This window comes from Saccoglossus kowalevskii, chromosome 12 (genome assembly GCF_978046115.1).
Source record: "Saccoglossus kowalevskii chromosome 12, keSacKowa6.1, whole genome shotgun sequence".
Classification (NCBI taxonomy): domain Eukaryota; kingdom Metazoa; phylum Hemichordata; class Enteropneusta; family Harrimaniidae; genus Saccoglossus; species Saccoglossus kowalevskii.
The window spans coordinates 28,872,174-28,896,869 of NC_140652.1; the positions used below are offsets into that span (position 1 = coordinate 28,872,174).

The 24,696-nt window shown below is 31.3% G+C and overlaps 1 protein-coding gene across 1 annotated transcript in view; it reads right to left on the reverse strand.

The window, feature by feature from the left end:
• The window catches only part of LOC100367870 (excitatory amino acid transporter), a 46,043-nt gene extending 36,667 nt beyond the window's left edge, over nt 1-9,376 (reverse strand). The window contains exon 1 of the mRNA XM_085506556.1: nt 9,330-9,376. The gene's annotated coding sequence lies outside the window, so the exon portion shown is untranslated. The remainder of the gene's footprint in view (nt 1-9,329) is intronic.
• Nucleotides 9,377-24,696: the final 15,320 nt, after the last annotated feature.

Below are 24,696 nucleotides of genomic sequence, written 5' to 3' on the forward strand. Positions count from 1 at the left end.
GATGTAATGAAGATATAGCACAGTTTATCAAGGTGATGTAATGAAGATATAGCACAGTTTATCAAGGTGATGTCATGAAGATATAGCACAGTTTATCAAGGTGATGTAATGAAGATATAGCACAGTATATCAAAGTGATGTAATAAAGATATAGTCCAGTTTATCAAGGTGATGTAATGAAGATATATCAGTATATCAAGGTGATGTAATGAAGATATAGCACAGTTTATCAAGGTGATGTAATGAAGATATAGCACAGTTTATCAAGGTGATGTAATGAAGATATAGCACAGTTTATCAAGGTGATGTAATGAAGATATAGTACAGTATATCAAAGTGATGTAATAAAGATATAATCCAGTTTATCAAGGTGATGTAATGAAGATATAGCAGTATATCAAGGTGATGTAATGAAGATATAGCACAGTTTATCAAGGTGATGTAATGAAGATATAGCACAGTTTATCAAGGTGATGTAATGAAGATATAGTACAGTTTATCAAGGTGATGTAATGAAGATATAGCACAGTTTATCAAATCATGTTTTCTAAGGACTACATGTATGTAAGAAACCCTTTAATAGCTGTTACCAGTGATAATACCCATCAGGAGCTGTTAGGTTAATACAGTTTATAATTTAATTGTTAACTGTTAACAAATTTCAGTGATGTATATCATTTTAGTAATTACCGAATAATATTTCTGAAAATAGGCCTTCATCTGCATTAATTACCAAATGATATTTCAGGCAATAGCTGACAGTAGTAATTGCCATCTTTCACAAAATCCAACATAATATTTTAAATTTGTTTTCCTTAATTTTAATCCAATTTCTGTAGTCGATTGGAATCTTTGTCCATTTGGTCCAAAAGGCAAAGAAACTACAATATTAATTTGTAAAACTGTAATGTCGGTAGGAAAAATAATGATTTTAACCTATAACCATATGCGTTAAAGCGCGGTGGTCATCGCACAGCCCGTGTTCGAATTTCATTCAAACAAGCAATGTATTTTACACGTGTTAGAATTCACATGGTTTTCACTTCTGTTGTAAATTATAATTTTAACATGTTCACCTAGATTTTATTCAGCAGATTTCACTGATCAGCAGAAATAGCTAAGTTAAATCCTGGTGAATAATTAATAAGTCTACAGTAATTAGACAGGAGTTACATGTAGCTGGAGAAACTTGACAATCTAATCAATCCATCTCAAAGGATTAAGCCGTCTTATAAATGTTCAATTAATTTTACTATTATCCGATGAGACCTGCAAGTGAATTGAATGTGAATTTAATAATGCGGGTCACTAACCTACCAAGCTAATTAAGAATTCATCATGTTTTTTTTTTCTGCAAAGCTGAGACTACGAACAGAATGTATAATAAGAGAATAAAGCATAAATGTTAAAATTAGTTTAAATTTACTGTCTTCGCTAATAATTTTTTTTTTTTAAACGCCCTATAGATGTGATAAGCGCCCTCTTGAGCCAAAATGCTGCCATGCTGCCATCGGGTCAACACAAATTGTAAGCATAGGGCTGAATACTATATTTCCCTGATATATTTCTTTGTTCAGCTTGGGAAAATAAAAGTGGCGTAACAATTATATCGAGTCAAAGACGAGTAGTGATGTGAAAAAAACAGCGCCCTCTTTTGGCAGTAACAAGAAACCTACAGTCACAAGAGCAGGATATGTTTGTAGTTCAAAAAAAAAATATAATATTCTTGATAATTTATTGATTAGTGACAATGACTGCTAAGATTGTCTGGTTTCATTATCACAGATCAATATTTGTATTGTAACCCAGTTAAATTTTTACCACATCTACAGGGCTAATTGTCCTTAATATTGATACAAGAATCATTATAATGTTAATCAAACCACTTTGTGTGTACTTGAGTAGAAACTGTCAAAAACATATGTACACATGATAAACAATGAATGATTGATTATAACGCAAATTTACTATTAAATGAAAGCATCTTCATAATTGTGACACTGGTGGCTTACATTTCATAGCTATTGTGCACTAATTTTTAAAAGCAAATTGATGACTTTATTTTTATTTAATTTATTGGTTTGAGAATTTATTTTTTGACAATATGACAGAACCCCACACCCTGTCCGTGGCTTTCGTTGCGTATGGAAGTTATTTTCACGAGTGATACGGTGTATCCTGTGGCCGTACTTTCACGAGCGAAGCTCATTTGGCATTGGTAATCTTTATTTGGAACTGCTGCAACGTCGCCAGCAGAAACCTCCTGGTATCTCGATGTTGATGATTGCGGCTCCATAGTAATCGCTGATTTTACAGCGGGTGGATCTTCCGAGAGCCCTTCAAGGTTTATAAAACTCAGTTTCCAAGTGGTCAACATACATTAAGTTTTCCCAATCGTAATATTCCATGAGATGTACACCTAACATGCCAAAAACGTAACGTTGCTGAACGATTTGAACCGGACAAAAATAGGAGACGAAAATGTGTTTACAGAATAAAAATAGTTCGGTAGCCAATGGAACTACCATGTTCATTTGCATATAGACCGTGAAAATACCGAAAACATTATTGCATGGGTGATATGCAAATTAGTTTTTGTCATAATAAGTGACTGTCAAAGAGTACCATTACTGTTGTTCAAATTTCATTTCACTCGGCAAGTATATTACCCCAAGAGAAAAATATTGTAGTTCTTAAATATTGTTTATTTCTGCTATGTTTCGAAAAACGGTACTCCTGAAGGGACTACTTTGTTTGCTCTCAGACTCATTTGCATACGAGGTGTGGAAATACCGATTTTGATTTCAGGGACGAATCAAAATAAACTGCAGTACATATGTAATAATAAAAGGTATCTCATGATTCCCTAGAAGTGAGAGATTTCTCTGTAGATAATAAGCTCCATGAGAACTATGTGATGTGCTGTACTCAAGATTACGGCTATCTTCAGTCAAGTTCAAATTCTGTAATCTGTTAAATTTGTCACCATGTGAAATATTCAAGATTTAATAGGTTCGCAATGAGGAAATGTTTAAAAGGGCCATTTTTGTAAAAAAATAAAAAATTCTGATTGACCAGGTATCGCATGTGGCCACAGTCTTCAACTGTGACCTGTCTGACAGTAATTTTGGCCCCAAGGAAGCCATAGAATGCTCCATTTTAACTTACAATTATCGAAAACTCCACACCCAGGTAGGGAGAACCCTATCTCCCCCACTTGGTGGTGCAGCTGAATTGCAGTGCTCCCTCTTGCAGTTTTTTTGTAAAAAAAAAACCTGGGATGCATACAATATGTGTAAAATGCAATGCTTCTGTGCACAAAATTCAACACTCGCTGTGCGGTGACCACTGCACGATGACCCCTGACATTTAGGGATCCCACTGAATTCTACTATGCTACAAAGTATTCATGAATGTTTGTCCTTTTGTGAAATAAAAGCAGTTTGCATCAGTCAAATTTTAATAATTTGACAGTCCTAATAAACATAAGCTACGAATGGTGCAATGAAATGCTGTGATTGGCAAATTACCATGTGATGTATGGAGGTAATATTTTTTGTTGAAACTCAAAACTATTATAAATAGAAACTGTGTACTCATACCACTAATCATAGGGTCATGGTGTAAAACTGCTCCTGGCAATGAAAGTTTACACTACTAAAAGTTTTTAATTGGGATTAAATTCCTCAATATTAGTGACCACGTACATAAATGAAGTTGTAATCAGTTAAATAAACTCATTTAATTACTATCAGATTGGCTAGCCAAAGGCTGTATGTTATAATTATTCTTTGGTTTGAACTTTGGTTAATCAGCAGTGACTTTGGCAACCGGAAGGTTAAGCTGAAATATTGGAAGCTTTCATAATCCCCCCCAAATCTAGATCTCTTACAGTTTATCCACTCATACATGTACCACCTTAAGATAATGATTGATCTCTTACATTTGAGCCATTCATCACCCCTCCCTTAAGATAATGGTTTATCCCTTACATGCAGTCATCTATAACACAGCTCCTAAGATTATGGTTGATCCCTTACATGTGAGCCATTCACAGCCCCTCTTAAGATTATGGTTGATCCCTTACAAAAACATGTGAGCCATTCACAGCCCCTCTTAAGATTATGGTTGATCCCTTACATGCGAGCCATTCACAGCCCCTCTCTTAAGATTATGGTTTATCCCTTACATGCGAGCCATTCACAGCCCCTCTCTTAAGATTATGGTTGATCCCTTACACGCGCCCCTCTCTTAAAGCGTGGTGGTCGTCGCGCAGCGGGTGTTCGAATTTCATGTAAATAAACAAATACACGCATTGTATATGTTGCTATGATTCCCATATCGAACAGGATGCGGCACGACGACTACCGCTCTTTAAGTTAATGGTTTATCCCTTACATGTGAGCTATTCATTACCCCTCTCTTAAGATAATGGTGGCTCCTTACAGTTAAACCATTAATAGTGATAAATAAATGACAAAAACATTAAAATATACAAAGAAGGGATAATATTATATCAAGATCTATGTCTATTTTTAAACATACACTTATCAAAGCTGAAGATGAGGGGTCATCTCAAATCTTCAGATTAATCCATAAAAGTGGGATGAGGTATCATGGAAAATAAGAACACGATAAAGAGATAAACATTAGTAAATGTCATGACTACTAAGACTTACATAAATCAAAGGATTGTCAGATACATAACCTTTTGAAAGACAAAATGTCAGATGCAACATTTGTAATTATAATGTAAAAATAATTTCTATTTAATGACGGTAAACCAGTTCACCTGAATGAGTATTGTCAATGAGCCATTTTGTGAAGTTTTGTGTACACTACTATAAGTGATCTCAACAGTCTAATTGGAACGCTGGTCATTTTTGAATATTAATAAGTTTATAATCGATATTAATAAGCTAAGTCACTAATACAAATATGTATTTCTTATTCAAGTCAAAACAATATTTTTTTAGTTTTTCAGGTATGAACAAAGACATATATTTAAATAATGAGAATTACATGTTTTAGAAGAGAGTAACCAAAATAATCTGTTTTTTTCAAGTCCCAAACAATGAGGTGTTAATTTCACGAAATAAACCAATGTATCGTTATATGCCACTTATGCCGGGTGAGATCTCCGGTCTTATTAATTCAGAACCAAATAAATGTAAATTCCCATTGTCTGCAGGTATTACCCACTATTTTTTAAAAACATAATAATGAACAACCCACATTGCCATATTGGATGAAGAATTAATTCTGTGCAAGAGATGGTGCTGAACCATACTCAAAATCAAATAAAATGTGAATTTATTATTGTTATTATGATATACCATTAGAATGAGTGAACATGTTACAGTTTTCATGAGGTTTTCATGAGGTAGAAATACTCCAGTCAGAATTACTCAAAATTACATATTCCTTCTATTTTCCTAAACTTTTTTATTTTGGTTAAAATTACCATCAAAATTATAAAAAAAAAACGTATTTGGAAATAAATTTAAAATCTCAAGATGACAATTTTTGAGAAGAACCCTTTTTCTTTTTAATTAAAATAAATCAATGTCCTAAGATATCCAGGAAATGAATAGTTTCCAGGTTGAAATCTACTATACATCAAGTTCATAATTCACATTTAAATTACACTGTGTGTCCTTCATAATTCATTCATGAGCACACTTAACAAAACTATTACTATAAATATTACAAGACTTTCTAAATTTATTTTCAAAATATTCATTTTGTTATTTATTTATTTACTTATTTATTTATTTACTGTATGTTCGTTTTTGGGATTGTTTGAAGTAAAACGTTTGACGATAAGGTTGTGTAGCAATAACAATATGAACATAGACATGAAAAGACCAGTAGAAGAGATCAAATCATATTTATATAATAAACACAAATCACATTCTCATAAATAATTACACATCTGGTAGTTAAAGATGATATAAGACTTAATAATATAGTTGTTATGAGGATACCGCAAAGTATGCATTAGACAGTATGTGGCTGCATCAATGTCAGTATGTGTTAGTCAGTATTTCTGAAGTACTGTCTTTGGGCATACCAGTACGTGAGTTAGACCCAAAGCTCTGGTCAAAAACAGAACAAGAAAAATAAATAAATAAGACAATAACCTTGTAATGTAAAATTCATTACATACATAAAGAACTCTGATCTCAAAATGTTGCAAAATATATACGACGAAAACACATGCCACAACTGATTACTTTTATTACTGAGTAATACATTTATTTTTGCAATTTATTATTCTGCATGCTTTGGATAAATAAAATATCACAATTAATTATATGGCAATATGTTATGAGGTTTTGGATTCTTTTCAAATCATGAAATATAACATCCCACCCAAATCATTGAATATTCATTGAAACCTACCATATGTTATGTAATTATTTAAAAGTAAAGTAGAAGCCTAATTTTATGAAAAACATTCTCATTAATCACATGACAATTTTTTGGGATTATCAAGAAAATAGTTTAAAATAATGAACAACATTCTGTTGTATTTTAAAAAATGTAAAAATGGCAAAATTAGTAAAATATTATACAAAAATGGATATTTTTGAAATAGTTTCATAGAATACAGCAAAGTTATAGCATATTTGAATATTAAATTAAATTGTAAGCACTTTTAAAAAATTATGCAAAATGTATATCATTTTTTTACCCTATCACAATAGACTACAATATGAGATATCTCTACTACAGAAACCAATGATAAAAGCATCATCAACATAGCTGCTATTCATTAAAAAATAACAATCATTTTCTTGAAAAACTGCCCCCCTCTACCCCGATCTATAAAATCTGTTAATATTCATTGATGTGTGTGTACATGCGTACATGTAGTTCTTACAAAAGTATTGATTTAAATTGAACCAAATATTGATATGATTAGGAAATAACAGCACCAAAGGTGGCAGGATTATTCTACTTTTTACTCATATTATGCATTCTTCAGTGCACAAGAATGTAGCAATTGGATATCAAATTTTGCATCCTGACTACGAATCTTGCTGAAGGCAAATAATCATAGAATTATACACAATTTTGAACAAATGAGAACACTGGGGAAAAAGTGAATAGGATGTTGAATTGTATAAATGCTAGTTTTCCTCAAGATATGTTGTGACATTCATACATGTAATTCTTTTCTATCCAAGTACTGTAACTCATACAATCTGAAATCTGAAATCAGAACACATTTCTGATAACACTTTATCAAGTATCAGTGGAAAAACATTTGTAACATATAGGAGTTCCATTACTAATTCAGCTTAGAAAATTTTGTTAAAAATGGCAAAGAGCATCATGGGACATTACGAATCATTTGCCATATTTTAGGTGTAAAACAGTTGAGGTAACTGAAAACACAAAGATTCATTGTCTGAGATGATTGAACAAAATGTGAACATTTAAAAAAAAAATACCAGCAAATAGCAGTTGTCCATTGAGCATCTGAATCACTGCACGAATACATACATCCCATGACATAGGCTCCAATCTGTGTCCAGCCTAACCTGGAAACTATTATTATCACCTCAAACAAATCACATTGAATCATGGAAAGAGTTAGACACATGAAATGAAGAACAGTTAATACTTGGATTAAGATCTAAAATTAAGCCAATTTTTAAACAAGCAGCCTGTCGGCTGAGATAGCTCCGCTGTTAGTAATGCACATTTCAATTAAAAAACAGAAGAAAATGAACAATATGTATAGTATCAAAGCAACCAGACTTGCTGTTTTCAACAAGAATTCAAAAATATCACTTTTCACCAAAAATGACAAAAATATTCATCAAAATTAGATAATTAAAGATATCACCACAAAATGAACAAATCTGAAAGAGGCTCACATGTAGTATCTATATATGTAATATCAAAGCAATCGGACATGCATTTTTTAAAAAGAAGTCGAAAATATCACTTTTACCAAAAATATTCACTAAAATTAGATAATTAAAGATATCAACACGAAATGAACACATCTGAAAGAGGTCCACATGTAGTAGCTATATATTTAATATCAAAGCAATCGGACATGCATTTTTTAAAAGAAGTCGAAAATATCACTTTTTACCAAAAATGACAAAAATATTCACCAAAATTAGAGAATTGAAGATATCATCATGAAATGAACAAAACTACGAGAGGTCTACCTAAGGTACATATACACAAAGTATCATAGCATTCAGGCTTGTATTTTTCAAGAAGAAGTCGAAAAAGTAAAACATTGACACGGACGACGACGGACACCGACGGACAATCACTCATATCGACAGTCGACAGCGGAGCTAAAAAAATCTCTATTTCGGATAAATGAACACTTTCCTGGGAATTCAAAAGTCAATAATTGTGTTTAAGTTGATTTTTACTTTTCAGGTCTGATCTACAGTGAGGAGAAACTGTAATTTAACTCAGCATGGCTTCACTGACATAACCAAAGAAATTAATCTGACAAGTCAGATGTTTATCCATGTCCTGTTAATGCAATCTTGATACTATGTCTGAGTAAAGGATGTAGGCCACTCAACACTAAAATAAAGTCGTTATCGATACCTTAACATGTGATGTAATTGTTTACATATTGTATAACTGGGAAGAAAACTGAAAACCAAAAGTTGGCTGAAGATATTCAAACAAAATTTTATTCTCTAGTTAAGTTCTTGTAGTTTTTTCCCCTGGGGGAAGGGGGGGAGGGGGTCTGGGCTTGTGACCCTTTAACTAAAATGAAGCCATTGCACATATCAGATGTACATGTACACAACTTGTCCTGGTACAAGTATCAAGCAATGGCAGAGCATATAGTGGTATTTACAAAGCACCCCCTCCCCCAAACCGCCTCTTAGCCACACCCCTAAATTAATGGAAATTATTGTCTAATTGGTATTAACCTGTCATACCATAGATCTATACATCACACAAATCAAACCCACAAGAATACATTTCTTATTCTCACTAAAGTATAAACAGCCATTGAACAGTCCGAATGCTAGAGCCAGCAGAGGAGGGGAATGATTTATAGCTTTGTCATTCCTGTCACTTTTTAAGTGACACACTAACCCAGTGTTACCAATAATAAGCCCAGACAAACAATTTTCATACATCGTCTTCTGACACAATTTTTTACCCATTCATTTTGGCCAACCATACAGGCTTTCAGCCTGTGATGCGATAACATTGAGAGCCAAGAAAATTACACTATAAAACTTTCTGTATATATAAACCTGGCAGATAAAGAACAGTGCTTGCTACAACAAAATAAACACTATATATTCAATATAAAAGGCTTTTACCTGAATTAAAGATAGTATAGCTTCACGTCATCTACAAGTTGACTATAAGTATGGTATAAGATTATAACACTGATATTCCAACTTTTAATAGGCTATTCTTATCACCTCCCCCTGGATAAAACATGCTGTTCCATTCACTACCATACCCCCTCCGATGACATTGAACAATTAAAAGCATGTTCATGCCAGAGGTCACATACATTTATGATTAAAATTCAGTTTATATTTTCAACAAATTTTTTATTATGACCTTATGCATATACCTCGAGCTGTTTTATTAAATATGATACCAGGATAGAAAAGACTCACGCCAAGTTTTGTATTGGCTAACTGACACAATTACGAGTAGTCAGTTATCTTGCTCACTATTTGTCAATGTTGACAGCATCAATGTGGTTGATTCAGCTTTAATATTAAGATTTTTTATAAATATGAATATTTTTAAAATGATTTCATGTTTAAGTCACTGTATTAGGCATATTTCAAAACAAAAATAAAATAAAACACATTTTGTTTGTAGAGAATGCACCCAAAGTTACGTTTTGAAATTTTGGATTCATTGAATAGATTGCTGCCTTAAAAAGTGCACACTGTGTTACTATGGCAACAGTCATATATGTAATTCTATATTAAAAATAAGTAAATCATATGTATTTAAAGAATTTTATTTTTCGAAGATGAAAATGAATATAAATGATTTACAATAGTTTTTAATAATTTAATTAATAAGAAATTATTTTTTCTGATATAAGTGAACAGATCAGAAAATGTGTGTTTACAGATAAAAACCTACTATTTTGGTCAAAGTTGAGTAAATTGCATGAGGGCCAGATTGCAGTTTATAAGACTGTGACCAAAACTTTGACTTTATATCTGTAAATCCACGTTCTGTTTGATATGAGACTCAGAAACAAACACAATGTACAAGTATGTGGAGGCATTTAGCTGGCAATATGTTAAACAAGTGTTGATGTAAATATTTGAGATGATAATTAATTAAAAGTTTGTTGAATACATGTGGTAATACATGTAAATGTAGGTTAATACATAGCAGTAAGGTACCCCACTGATAATTACATGGAATATAATTTTGTTTTATAGTGTTCTAGTAATGAAAAAAAATTATATATTTAAGGAAATATATGTATCATATAAAAGAAAGAACAAAAACGTACAACTTTGGTTTTCTTTTTCTTACTAAAATTCAAAAATTCAGTTTTTCTGAAATAAAAACTATAGTAGTTTTGGATTTTGTTACATTCTATACACGTAGGTATAAATGTATAATTTTCTGGTTCCATTTCAGACACGGATCAAGTCCCAGTGAGCATTTCAATTGAATCCTAGAATATCACAGTGAACATCTTTCAAAACTTACAAAATTTTGAATTAATCAAATGGAAAAAAAAATTAGTTATGGTAAGTGTGAATGAAATAAAAATGATAAGCCACCAAACGTACACTGCTACTTGTAATGAGTAGTATGTTTTAGAAGATACATATAATATATGCAGTATAATGAAGACAGGAACCAGCTAGAACACAAAGAATTTTAATCAAATTTTAAGGATGTTTAGGATCAAAAAGAGCAGAAGTAAGTTGACTCTGCACCTGCTGTGAAAGGAGTTGTTAGGGAACTTCTCTAAAGTTTGCAGTGCTGACATTGAAAGCTAAGGAACTTCTCTAAAGTGTGCAGTACTGAAAATGTAAGCAAGAGAACTTCTCTAAACCTATTTGTCCATTCTGTATGCAAATTGTCGTCATTATGATTGCCAGATTTGTTACACAAGCAGCCTGTCGGCTGAGATAGCTCCGCTGTTAGCAATGCACATTACAATTAAATAACTGAAGATATCATTAGAAAATGAACAATATCTATAGTATCAAAGCAATCGGACGTGCCTTTTTCAACAAGAATTCGAAAATATCCCTTTTTACCAAAAATGACAACAAATATTCACCAAAATTAGAGAATTGAAGATATCATCACGCAATGAACAAATCTGAGAGAGGTCCACATGTAGTACCTATATATGTAATATCAAAGCAATCGGACCTACAGTTTTCAACAAGAAGTCGAAAATAACACTTTTTACCAAAAACGACAAAAATATTCACCAAAATAAGAGAATTAAAGCTATCATTACAAAATGAACAAATCTAAGAGAGGTCTACCCAAGGTACATATACATTAAGTATCAAAGCATTCAAACTTGTAGTTTTCAAGTCAAGAAAGTAAAACATTGACACAGACGACGGACGACGGACAATCACTCATATGAAAATCTCTGCTCAACAAAGTCGACAGCGGAGCTAAAAAATGATTACCAGACCAGCTGAATATATGCAGATGAAAACAACTTTTTAACTATTAACTATAGACTTTGTATACTTATATCGATGAAAGCAGCGAGAATGTTAAATATTATTGATGAATACGACTTCTAAATATCTTCTCTGACCAATCAAAGACCTGTACAAGAAAGAGGCACCCTATCAGTTTCAGGGCGCCAATTTTATTACTGTTCAGTTGCGTTCTTTTTTTTGGAGTTTCCACAAGCTCAAGAGTGTAGTTTTTTGTAATGTTCAAAACTTTTAGCAGTTGACAATAAATACATTGTAGTGTTTGGCGAGTTACATACTATGAGACGTTGATTTATCTACAAATTGAACAAGCTCGGCGATGCCTATTAATACAATACAGCTCAGTCGTCAAGCCATGGATACTAGGAGAAAATTTTTCTCTGTATTTGAATTTCCTGCAACTTGTTTAAAACTTTTAAAATTAAACCGAGAGTATCTGAAGTAGTTTTTGATTCACATTTAATTCAAATTATAGGTAATTTGTACATTTGTAATTTATAATTGTATTTTTTATTGCTAGATGTATATACTGATAAAAATGTGTATTTCTAAAAATGCAATAAAGTGATTATTATTATTATTATTATCTGAAATGGCTGGCAATGTTGGGTTTAATGGTAAGAAGAATTGTTAGTTGTTTCCATGGAAACAAGTTTGGATACACTTTTTTTACTTCCTCCTTTTCATCTAATTGATGCACCATTTCGCTTTAAATATGAACAAATTTGGTCCCATCCTTGAAATTATATAATAGTATAATTTTTCAACTAACCATCACATGTGTAAAGTATTTCCAGCAGTGTTATCAGTTAGCGCAGAGACCCAGAATATTGGGATATCAATTATTGTCTAAGCAGGGAGTAGGAATGCTTTTAAGCGATAACATTGTTCTTTATTCAACTAAAGAAAAGTCATACTGGCATTACAAAAGCCACAGGAAGTGTGTTATCATGAGGACTACAATTTCATTAAAGTATACCAGTATGGTATGGAATACAAAGTACATACAAGTGCTTGCCGATTACTTGATCATAGTAAACAAAAACGTCAGCATAAATGTAGATCAGATTTTACATTTTACTTTTATTAATAAAATAATGTATTTTTACCACCAAATTGTTGATGTAACAGTGTGCACATGAGTTGCATACAATATGTAGACTTGCTGTTTTTAACAAGAATTCAAAAATATCACTTTTCACCAAAAATTACAAAAATATCATCAAAATTGGATAATTGAAGATATCACCACGAAATTAACAAATCTAAAAGAGGTCCACATGTAGTACCTATATATGTAATATCAAAGCAATTGGACTCGCAGTTTTTAACAAGAAATCAAAAATATCAATTTTTACTAAAAATGACAAAAATATTCACCAAAATTAGAGAACTAAATATATCATTACAAAATGAACAAATCTGAGAGAGGTCCACCTGTAGTACCTATATATGTAATATCAAAGCAATTGGACATGCGGTTTTTAACAAGAAGTCGAAAATATCACTTTTTACCAAAAATGACCAAAAATATTCACCAAAATTAGAGAATTGAAGATATCATCATGAAATGAACAAATCTAAAAGACGTCTACCCAAGGTACATATACACCAAGTATCAAAGCATTCAGGCTTATTGTTTTCAAGAAGAAGTCGAAAAAGTAAAACATTGACACGGACGACGACGACGAAGATGGACAATCACTCATATGATAAGCTCTGCTTGACAAAGACGACAGCGGAGCTAAAAAGATAGTGTACAAAAAACAATTAAGACCACCGAATTTTTTACTTTTGATGTAATCCATTCCAATATTTGTCCCAAAAAGATTGATTTTAAAAATATCTTTGATTAATTTTAGAACCCATGATATTTTAAATCCAAGTTTAAAGCCAGTTCATCTTTACTTGTTGGTTGGTGATAAAGTTTATAACCGTGATAAAAACACAAAATTACATTAATCAGAAAATAAAGCAGCATGAATTCCAGGGTACCTATTAAGTGAGAGATCAAAGAAACCATTTTATTTTTAAGATGAAACAATTTTGTTTAACAATCTAGTAATTATGAATTGAAACACGATGCTAATAGGTAATGACAAGACAGAAACTAAATTTAAACTTCAATAGAAGAAGGTGAAATGTCAAAACCTTCATTAACACAATTTCACCGACTTATCGCCAAAAATAACATCTAGTTACTTGAAATTGTTTTATAGTCTGTGCCTAGGGAGAGTGGTCATTTCTAAACTCAATGGAGATTACATTTATAGTGAGATGTATAGGCGATAATACAAAAGAGAATGGATTTCCCTGACTGTCAGTTAACAGCAATTAAACAATTTATGAATTAGCAGTGAGAGGTTTGCTGCAAATTGTTTTATGCAAGAAAAGAAAATCTTCCTCACATACAATGTAGTTGAGTTGTTTATAGCAAACTACTCACCCCCCCCCCCCTCAAGTCACTCGGGCTTTGCAGGAACGCTGCCACTGGGACATTTTACTACACTGTTAAATTATTGCTGTTTTTTTCAAACTATTGGATGAATATGATTTTAATCTGAATTTACTCCCACCAACAAATATTTGTACTTATTTTACAGGTTGAATGACTGGAGACAACAATAACCCCAGTGAAATATTCACCACAATATTTACCGATTTTCCACGACTCAAATGTATTACAAAATATAAATGTCTTCCATGTATTACAGTACATTACATGTCATTTTTGAATATTAACTCAAAATATAAAATAACAACTGCATAAGGTTGAATTTCCAAATCTATGTTTTGGGATATAATTTCATTTTTAGATAATATTATTCCACAATATATTATAAGATGTTAGTTGAGCAGTAAATAGGTCCTTCCCTTAGTGTTTTTTTGGTATTCCAACCAGCTGATCATACTCATAAAAGTAAAATATCATAATCTCAGGCGTGGAGCTCAATCACAGAAAGATTTATGTTGCTATTAAAGACACCATGTATTTCTATGGGTTCTGTAGAAGCTGCTGTGGAACGCTGGTTATAGAACAGGAGAAAACAGCACAAACTCAACTTTGAGACTATAAAATTCATATTGCATATTAAAGGTAATCTTATCACACTGTTCAGGAGATTTTCAAAAACTAGCCAATGTATATTTTTTTTTTTTTAGAGTTTTCGACAGTTGCTTTCACCGATTGTGGTTGCCAAGCAGTGAAAATGCATGGATGTTCACTCCTGAGAAGATGAACTTCTGAAGCAGAACAAAAATTGTGAGGTCATCATGTCAAGAACACAGTACTTAATCATTTGACAAGGAACTAAAGCAACATAATTCAACTACATAGTAAAGTAATTTTCATGTCCACTACAATAATGTACATTTCTATTTCCTGTTTTCATAAATTTTTGATTAAGTTTTGATGGTTGATAGCTTACTTAAACCATCTGGTCCATTTATGCATTTAGAACTCTATCAGATATCACAACATGGGAGCAACTATTACAACTTAGGGATGTGTCTTTAGAAAACATAGAGAAACTATCTAAGCCTTGCTTGTAGAAGATATTTAGATTTGAGTGGAGAGCTGTTTTTTAATAAGTCTGTAACTTAAAAAACAGATCTTTCAAATTGGCTAGTTTAGCCTTTATTTGCAATAAACGACATCAGACAGGACATGCTTACTATACCTCACCTTTCATCTTATTAAAGGCAAAGCAATGACATTACTGTAGTTTTGAAAGATTGAACTCTAAAATATCTGCAGAATATTATTTAGTTTATGAGTTTTACTGTTTCAGTAACAAAACCCTGCAAATTCAAGAAATCTATCATTTTTACTCTTCATAAAGCGAAAGTTAATAATCCATTTTGTTAGCTATTAAGAAATTTTGAGAAAACAGAAAGTTTAAACTATAAACTTGTCCAGCTACTCTAAATAAATCACTGCCTCTTAAAATAATTTAAACTGAAAAGGAGATAAAAATTAACAAAAAGTGTTAAAATTAGCTGATATATGTGCATGTATAGACTTTTAAGCATAATTATCTCAGTAATTTCATTTCTTGATGAAAATTGTGCCACCATATGAAGAAAGGCAAGAAACAAATTTGGTGTCAAGCCAAGGACACTACTTCAGTGCTGATACACTCACAAATCTCTAGACTAATGTCCATTTAAAAGCTTTTCTTTTTTACGACCTTGATATAATTCTGTATCTCATCAAAAATTCATAACAATAACTCAAAGAAAGTTCATAGTTCCATTTTTTCTGTCATTGTTTCTTTGTTAAAAGACATCTTTATTTGGTTTCCGCTGTACATGCATGAGTGGGAGCTTTGACGTGGATGTTTAAATCTTTTATTTTGTTCAATCTACTTTTTCACTGGTATGTACTTTATTCATCTGAAACTGACCTCACATATTCATATATGTTTATTTGTACAATTTATTATTTGATGCCATTTCTAAAATAAATACCTCAATATTATATTACATAACATACAGACACTGTATCAGGGCTTGTTCTAGAAAAAACTGCAAGAGGGAGCACTGCAATTCATCGGCACCACCAAGTGGGGTAGATAGGGTTCTCCCTACCAGAGAGGGATTGTAAGTTAAAATGGAGCATTCTATGGCTTCCTTGGAGCAGAAATAACTATCAGACTTGTCACAATTGAAAACTATGGCCACTGTGATCCCTGGTCAATCAGAATTTTATGGTTGCCAGAGGATCTACTCCCCAGGGTAAGGGGGCACATGGCCATGGCATGAGGGCGCTGCGTCCCTGTTCCATTGTTTAAACAAATCCCTGATGTATATTAACTCATAAATGATTTCATCCTTCATTGTTCAAATTTCCCACTGCCATGTGTAAACAGATTACTTTCTATTATAAATAATAACTAATAAATTTTCATGATAAATTTGATTCTCACCGAAAAATCAGATTATACTACCTAAAAATGTCTCATATTAGTTACATACGTATATTTTATAGAACAAGTTGAAATTATGACAATGATTAGAATAAATAATTATAATTGACTATAAAAACTGTACTGTAAATCCACTAGAAACACACTACAACTTTTGATGAAAACATGTTCAATTTTCATTCAATTTAACCATTAATTTTTTATAAAAGTGAGGACATTTTAATACTCAAGTAGTGTATGTACATGTTATATGTATGTTTCACACCATACTCTCTACAGCCACATAGTCAGTACATTGGCCTTTAGTTCAGCTACATTGTATCAGATTAATTTTGAATTGAATCAGTTCTTTTATTACACCATTGTGTTGTAAATTGTTACGAAAGTTATTAAAAATTCAATCACTGCCGATAAACACGCAATTGCCGAACATAATTATTAAGAACCTGACAAAAACTCATAGGTCAAGGAACTTTCATAAATTGCCAGCGCTTAGATTTCCCAATCGTGCTTCTTAATCTTAATCCCATAATGCAACACCAAACAGAAAATACGAATACAAATATTGTGAGTACAAAGATTCGTAAAACTGGCTCTGCAATAGACTTTGTGCCTGAGGATTTCATTAAGGAATGAAGTCGGTTTTTAAAAGAAGCATTAAGTCATAGTACTTTTTTTAAGCATTCCTAACAAGCAATTATCAACCCACTAATAAATGAAGTATGTCCGTAAATTTCAATTACCAATGACTCTAATATGTTAAATGTGCAACTATTTGGAATGTTTTGGAATTGAAACAGTCTCCAGTCTGCAATCTTTGATTATGAGCTCTATCAAATAATTACTTTAATCAGATTTGGTCAAAGATTGTTGACAATAAAAAGGAATTGAACAGTAAGACAGAAATATTACTTAAAAAACTACATGTACATGTATGTACCGGTAGTCCTTTTTTGCACTCTTCACCAGAAACAGAACTACAGAACATATGTAAAATTTGATCTATTTGGTTATGATGATTATATTAATAAAAGTGTACAGCAGTAACTTGTGACTACATACTGTAGAAGTGCATATTTTGTGGTTTCCCAGTTGGTGTATGCTACTTAGAGTGATGCAAAAACTTTCGTTATTATTACAAATATTATTATATTTCCTTATAAGAGAGTATGCAAATACTGTGTGCGATGACGCAAGTGGGTAATTTTAGGATGTATTCCTGCACAAATCATCTCCAAGAGTCGTGCTGTCAAATCTGTATCGCTAAATTTTTAAATAATATTTATGTCAAAAAATGACTCCTGAAGTAACTGATAAGTGCATATTGATGAACAGCGCCCTCTATGTTCATGTACATTTGGGGGGGGGCCTTGTTATTTATCAATATAATATTTATTTTTTTTAAGTGAAGAATAACATAATATCATTATGATAATACATATGAGGAATTACTAAATAAAGTTATTTTTAAATTAAAAAAGAAAATTCATCTATTTCGACAAATTACCATACTCAACCAAAATTCTGGGTAGGTGGCAGATCATACATCATCCTGTCCAGATGCCACTTGAAATTGAAACATCGTCTAGGTATAAATCAATACAGCACAAATGGAGTAAAACTATCATGTACTGATACCAGCACAGCAATTCAAGAATTTACTCTTAACCTGCAAGTCAGTTATGTATATATTGCATGATACGGTATCTTGAGTGTCCCATAAACTTAAATGCCTCTGCATATAACCCGATGTACATGTGAATCAAATCTACTATGTGAATGATATGTGAAAAAAAAAAGACAGAGAAAAAACAATGGGTTTTAAGAAAACAAATGAGGGGGCATCCGGACTGGTGCTAATGGACAATATTAATTGTTACTACTGACCAAGTCTCTAGTTTACAACATTTGATTATATGGTTAAAATATCTCTACAATAAAAAGGAGCATAATACCTTGTTGAACATGCCTTGAGAATATCTCTACAAATTTTAAGTAGGTATATAAATTACTAAGTAAGAACATGGTGAATATGTTTTTGAACGTTGCCAAATTATTTTTTGTGACTGGCTTTTTTGAGGTCTGAATAAAAAAGCTAGTGGTAACTTTTTTTTTTCATTAAATTAAAATTAAATTTTAGATATTTTGATCAATTTTAAAATCGAAATGGCCATCAGACTAGAGAATAACACTATAGAGAGATCACAAAATAATTGTTTCCATGGAAACAAATTTAGGTATCCCACTATTTTTATTTAATTGTCATGTATTTTTTGAAACTTTTCACTTGGAAAACTATAAAGAATTTGTATAATATAATAAATAATATTATATAATAAAATAATTTTAAGTTTTTCTGCCAATTGTAATTTTTCTTAATATCTTTGCTAATTACTGACATAATTCTCCATTGACCACAGATTTGTCAAAATGTAAAAATCCAAAATATTTTGATTGGTTTAAAAGCTGCAACGTGCGTTGGTTGAGATATCTAGAACATGTATTCGTTTCTGTTTCTTAACATTTTTCATCTTGTTCTACTTATGCAAAACTCTGATGTAAATTAAGATGGATTTCTCGTATTCAAACACTTCAGAAATGGCCACACATAGTTTCTGATAGAGCTTAATTTTCATTAGCACATAATCCTTTGTTTCACTTGCCTGACACCATGCCTGACATAACTTATGATTCATAATATAATATATAATAATAATAACTACACTTATTGCGGCAAATTTTAATGGCGACTGCCAAAATTACATTGCCTACTGGACATGTAATTTACAGCAATTAATTTACAACGTAGAAGATTTGTGTCTCGAGGCTGGAAATCAGACTAAATGTATAAATAACGTGGCGATACAAACCGCTGGGAATGATACATAGAAATACATGTCAAATAAGGGGCTTCTTATTTTAAAAAGTAGGGTTGTCTGGAAGATTTTGCATTGAAAGAAAATAGTTGTAAATAAAAAAAAAATTATGAAAAAATTGTAAATAGTAAAATTGATGACACACATATGTGAAAAAAGAAACTGATTTTTCCATTTGATTTGAAATGGGCTTCTGCAAAATATGATAATCAAAATCTGAAATTTAATTTTCAAAAATAATAATTCAACTATGATAAAATCATTATATATTCTGTCTGGTGCAAATCAACAAATATATTGGATAACAAATATCTCTCGCTGATCATGAATAGTTCACAATCTGCTGTGACAATGTCGCCCATAAGTTGTTTTATTAAAAGGGATATATACATATTCAATTACAACAGCAGCAAACAACGCCATTTTTTTATCTTTAGATGTGAATGACATTGTCAACTAGTCACTGTGCTAAGGCACAGGCACAGAATGAAAAGAAGTATGACAGTCTACAGAGAGAAAGAAGAAAATGTATTCAAGAATGAAGTATGTATTCAAGTCAGTTTTAAATATTGAACATTTTCAAGGCAATAAAAAGCATAAAAAAAAGAAAGAAGTCATATACTAGGCATTTTATCATTCCATAAAAACTGGTAAATGAACTATAACTTTGAACATACTACTACAACCTTGCCCAGTGAGAATCTAGATATTAAATAACAGATAAGAAATAAGGATGCCACAAACAAGACTGGCTATGTGTTATTAGCTCGCTGTGATGATATAAAGGTAAATTGTAACAGAAAGAAGATGATAAATTTAAGTTACATCTTTGCAAAAATCTTCAAAATTAAATAAATTGAACGAGTAATATTATATCCAAATTTGAGAATAATCAAATCAGAAATGCTTATTGTAACCACAAGAAACAGAGTTAACGATGGGGACGACAACAACAACACAACAGACAATTTTTGCTTCACTCCCTCCTCATTTATATTACGGCAAAAATAAAATATCATTCTGATTTTAATTTCTGCTGAAGTAACGCAAATAAAATTTGTCTTTGATTTTGGTGGTCATGTGCTTTTAAACTGAGACAACACATTTTATTTCCAGAAAACAGAATCTTTCCTTGTTTTACTGGAAAGCGGGAAATGCAGAGAAGATACTATAAAACACCCTGAAATAGTTATGCTATTTTAGCCAATTAGACTCAATGTATCCAGTGACACAATCAATTTAGCCAAAGGGCCAACAATCTCGCCCACAGTATAGTTTCTTTTTTAGATGAACTACATCTTGAATTGGTGAAATTACAGATTAGCTGAATAAGCAGCTATCTAAACATACATGTTTAACAGTAATCTGCATTTGTATTATACAAATTTGGTTATGCTAATCATTCTGTGTATTGCTTTAGAAATATAGACCGAATTACATTTCTAAAAGTTAGGTTCCTGTTTTTTTCAAAATTTCCCATGATGCAATTTGTAAAAACATTTCCAAACATTGAAGACAATGAGAATTGAATGCCATCAGTTTGACAGGTAGTAAACACATAACTGCAAAAACCAATTATTATTTTTTCTTTCTTCTGAACTCTATGTATGGTACCTGGACATTAATGTTTATTTTAATGAAATTGTATTTGTTCTATTAGAAGCACATCTCCAATAGATACCATATAAACACAAAATTGCATGTGTTATACACAGAATAATTGAAATATGATTTATTTTCCCTATAGAAATGCATCTGTAATAGAGCAAATATAGTACCACGTACTTCATCAATATGAAAAGTACAGCAAATTTGTTTAAATTAATCTGAATGTATTTGTATTAAAAAGATGACAGACAAATTTCTTCAGAAGTTTGTCTTATTTAACATCTTTTGGTTCAATTTTAACCAAAGCAAAAATAAATGAAAGTTTCCTTTTTCAAAATAAATCTGCATAAATTAATATGTATATTTGTCCAAAATTAACAAAAAGTAGAAAAAAACACTTAAAAAATAAAGGTACAACAATGCACATGTATGAATGGTTAACAAGCAATGAGTTGGGTGTATACTCAATCTTAACACCACCAGTTCCCTCATTTCATCACAAATTCACAAAATAATCCAGTTTATAGTCTGCACTTTCCTTCAGAAGATTGCGACAAAAATTGCTAAATCACCTATTATAAACTATAGCTTTGATCGGCCAGCTTCGATGACAAATGAACCTAACAGATATTCATACAATTTTCTGTGAGACTCTGACCTGATGACTGATTACTTTATTTCTAATACTGACATGTGTTTGTAAGGCGTCAAGTATTAATTAATTAATTTAATAAAAAAATAAAAATATCTAAAATTGTAATGAAACAGAAAAACAATTTGTAAGTAATACAGAATTTACAGAACATTCACTTGAAATAGAAATCCTGCGAGATTCAATTCTATCTGAGTTTTACTGAGAATGTATCATGGGAAAAGAAAAACATAGGCTTATATGAGTGATCAAACTACATGTACGTGGGCACCATGTTGAAGATCAACAATAGATTGCCTTAAATTTGGTAATTCACTCAAAATGTATTATTTGATAAATGATATAATGCACAATGTTTAAAATTCATGTTCTTAAAACACTTCCCAGTTGAAGGAAGAAAACGCATGTTCAGATAATCAAAAAGGAAAAATGTTGGCTTAAATATTTTCAGTTTATTCTACATGTAGGTGGTGAAAGTCAAAGTGTCCTGTCACTTGAGGCCTCATAAAAGATATGAAAGTCACTTAAAATATTACCAAATGATTAATCTACTACAAAGGTTCAAAATTGAAAAGAAAAATCTTCAAAAGTTGCATGCATGAAAATGCAACAATATATGATAAGAAAATTTTTGTTGAAAAATGCATTTCCTTGCTCAGTACTTCTCTATAAAATTTTTACTTCTACCACAATATGAAAAAGCTGCCGCAGTTCATCAGAATGCCAGTGATAAGTACATTCTATGTCTAAGAAATTGGTTGAGAAAAACAGAGTTCCATACAGGACACAAACCAATTTGTCACGGAATCAAACAAACACTGAACACATTACCTGTGAATCCTTTCTTGTGCAGAGCAAAGTCAAATTAACCACTCCAAATAGAACGGAAAAGTGTTTGGAAATGACTGGGTGCAACTCCTTAATGGCAGCAATAGTAATGGGAGTATCTTTACAAATTGTAGTATAAAAATCGGTGTATAGCTGTAATAAGGTAAGTCTATTCCCAGGGCACAGTATTTACTCGCTGATAATAGCTTGTCTCACTCAATAGTAATAATCAGATCCCCTAGTATAACAATTAAAGTCAGAAATACTATAACTTTAATACTTTAATGTCCATTACTGAGACTACTTAGCTTAACCAAAAATATCAATGAGTTGGCTTAGGCTTACGGATGAAGTAGAAACATAATAAAACTCAGATGAATTGGCAACATTTCTTTGTTAATCAACAATATCCTTACTATCAGCAGTTTACAAAATACAGGCATGCATAATATTTTGTTCAGTTTCTCATATTTTGAGTAAGAATTAATTTGTCGAAATCATTCGTTGGCAGGAGCCTAATAATAATAATGAAAATGTCTGAAAAAATGATTACAGGTGTTATTTTTTTTAGTGAGTTTGTAATTACTCAGCAGTTAGTTTTTGTGATGTGAAAATTACTGCTGTAAAAAAATGACAAAATTGTAATTATAAATTTAGTCGTCAAATTAGGTAAATGGCACTAAAGTGCAATTATTACCGATTACACGAATGGCTGTGACAGTTTGTGAGTTGCTCAGAAATTAATCGTACAAATTTGTCTACATCAAAAGATCTATTGTTAGGTATTTTAGCATTAAGTAATGGTTGTATTCTTAAAGTCACCAACACATAACATAATCTATGATTGGCATAACTGAATGAATGATAAAATTTTTGATGAAGTCATCCAAAATAACAATATTGATGATGTCATTGTGTACATAAATATAATCAATAGTAAAACTCAATAATATTGATTATCGGAGTTAAAAACAAAAATCACAGACATAGTATTTCTGGGCTAAAAATTCTTTTTCAACCAATCTTGTTTGATTTTTTTTTTCATTGCAATTTTTAAGTTTGCTAACGAGGTAGAACATATGATATTAATTACATGTGCTAGAAAAACAGTTGTTAGGTTTTACACTTTGGTTACAATGAGTATGTAAAAGAATTCTATCTACAAATTATTAAATGCTAGACACAGATACTACATGTATGTTCATAGTACACTTGTACTTTTGGGTAGGGGTGTGGTTGGTGGCTATTTAACTTACTGTGGAATACTTTATTTTCACTGGAATTAATTTTCGCTGAAAATGGAATTTTGGGCATTTTGTATGGAATTTATTTTCACTGTTTTTTGATGAGTTTAATGTGAAATATAGGAAAAAAAGTATATTCGCTGGATTTTATTTTCACGGAATCATCCCTTCAGCGAAAATAGCGAAAATAAATTCCAAGCGAAAATAAAGTATTTTACAGTATATATTTTATATATAGTCTCAGTATTTGATACATTTGAAATGTTTACATCAAATTAAACTTTAGATGTAACAACCAGGGCACATCTCTGGTAAAAATAAATCATTTACAATAACATGCAATTTTTGATGCAGCTACATTGAAATTTTGTTGTTGTATAAAAGATTATTATTGTCTGTGAGGAATACTATTTGCATTTAATCTGTTACACACCCTGAACATACACAATTCTATGGCTATACTGTAAAATACTTTATTTTCGCTTGGAATTAATTTTCGCTATTTTCGCTGAAGGAATGATTCAGTGAAAATAAAATCCAGCGAATATATACCTTTTTTCCTATATTTTACATTCAACTCACCAAATATCAGTGAAAATAAATTCCATACAAAATACCTAAAAAGTCTTTTCAGCGAAAATTAATTCCAGTGAAAATAAATGGTTTCACTATATGTACTTTTATTAAGATTTTGACAAATATCTGTAAATACACATCTACATTTAGAAAGTCGTTTGTATTATTATATTATTTATTGAATTTAAGATTTATACTAACTACTAACACTATAATCATTTCCAGTCAACAGATTCAAACCCTATTTATAGACTCAGAAATGTACAACTCAAGCATACACATGCATTGGAA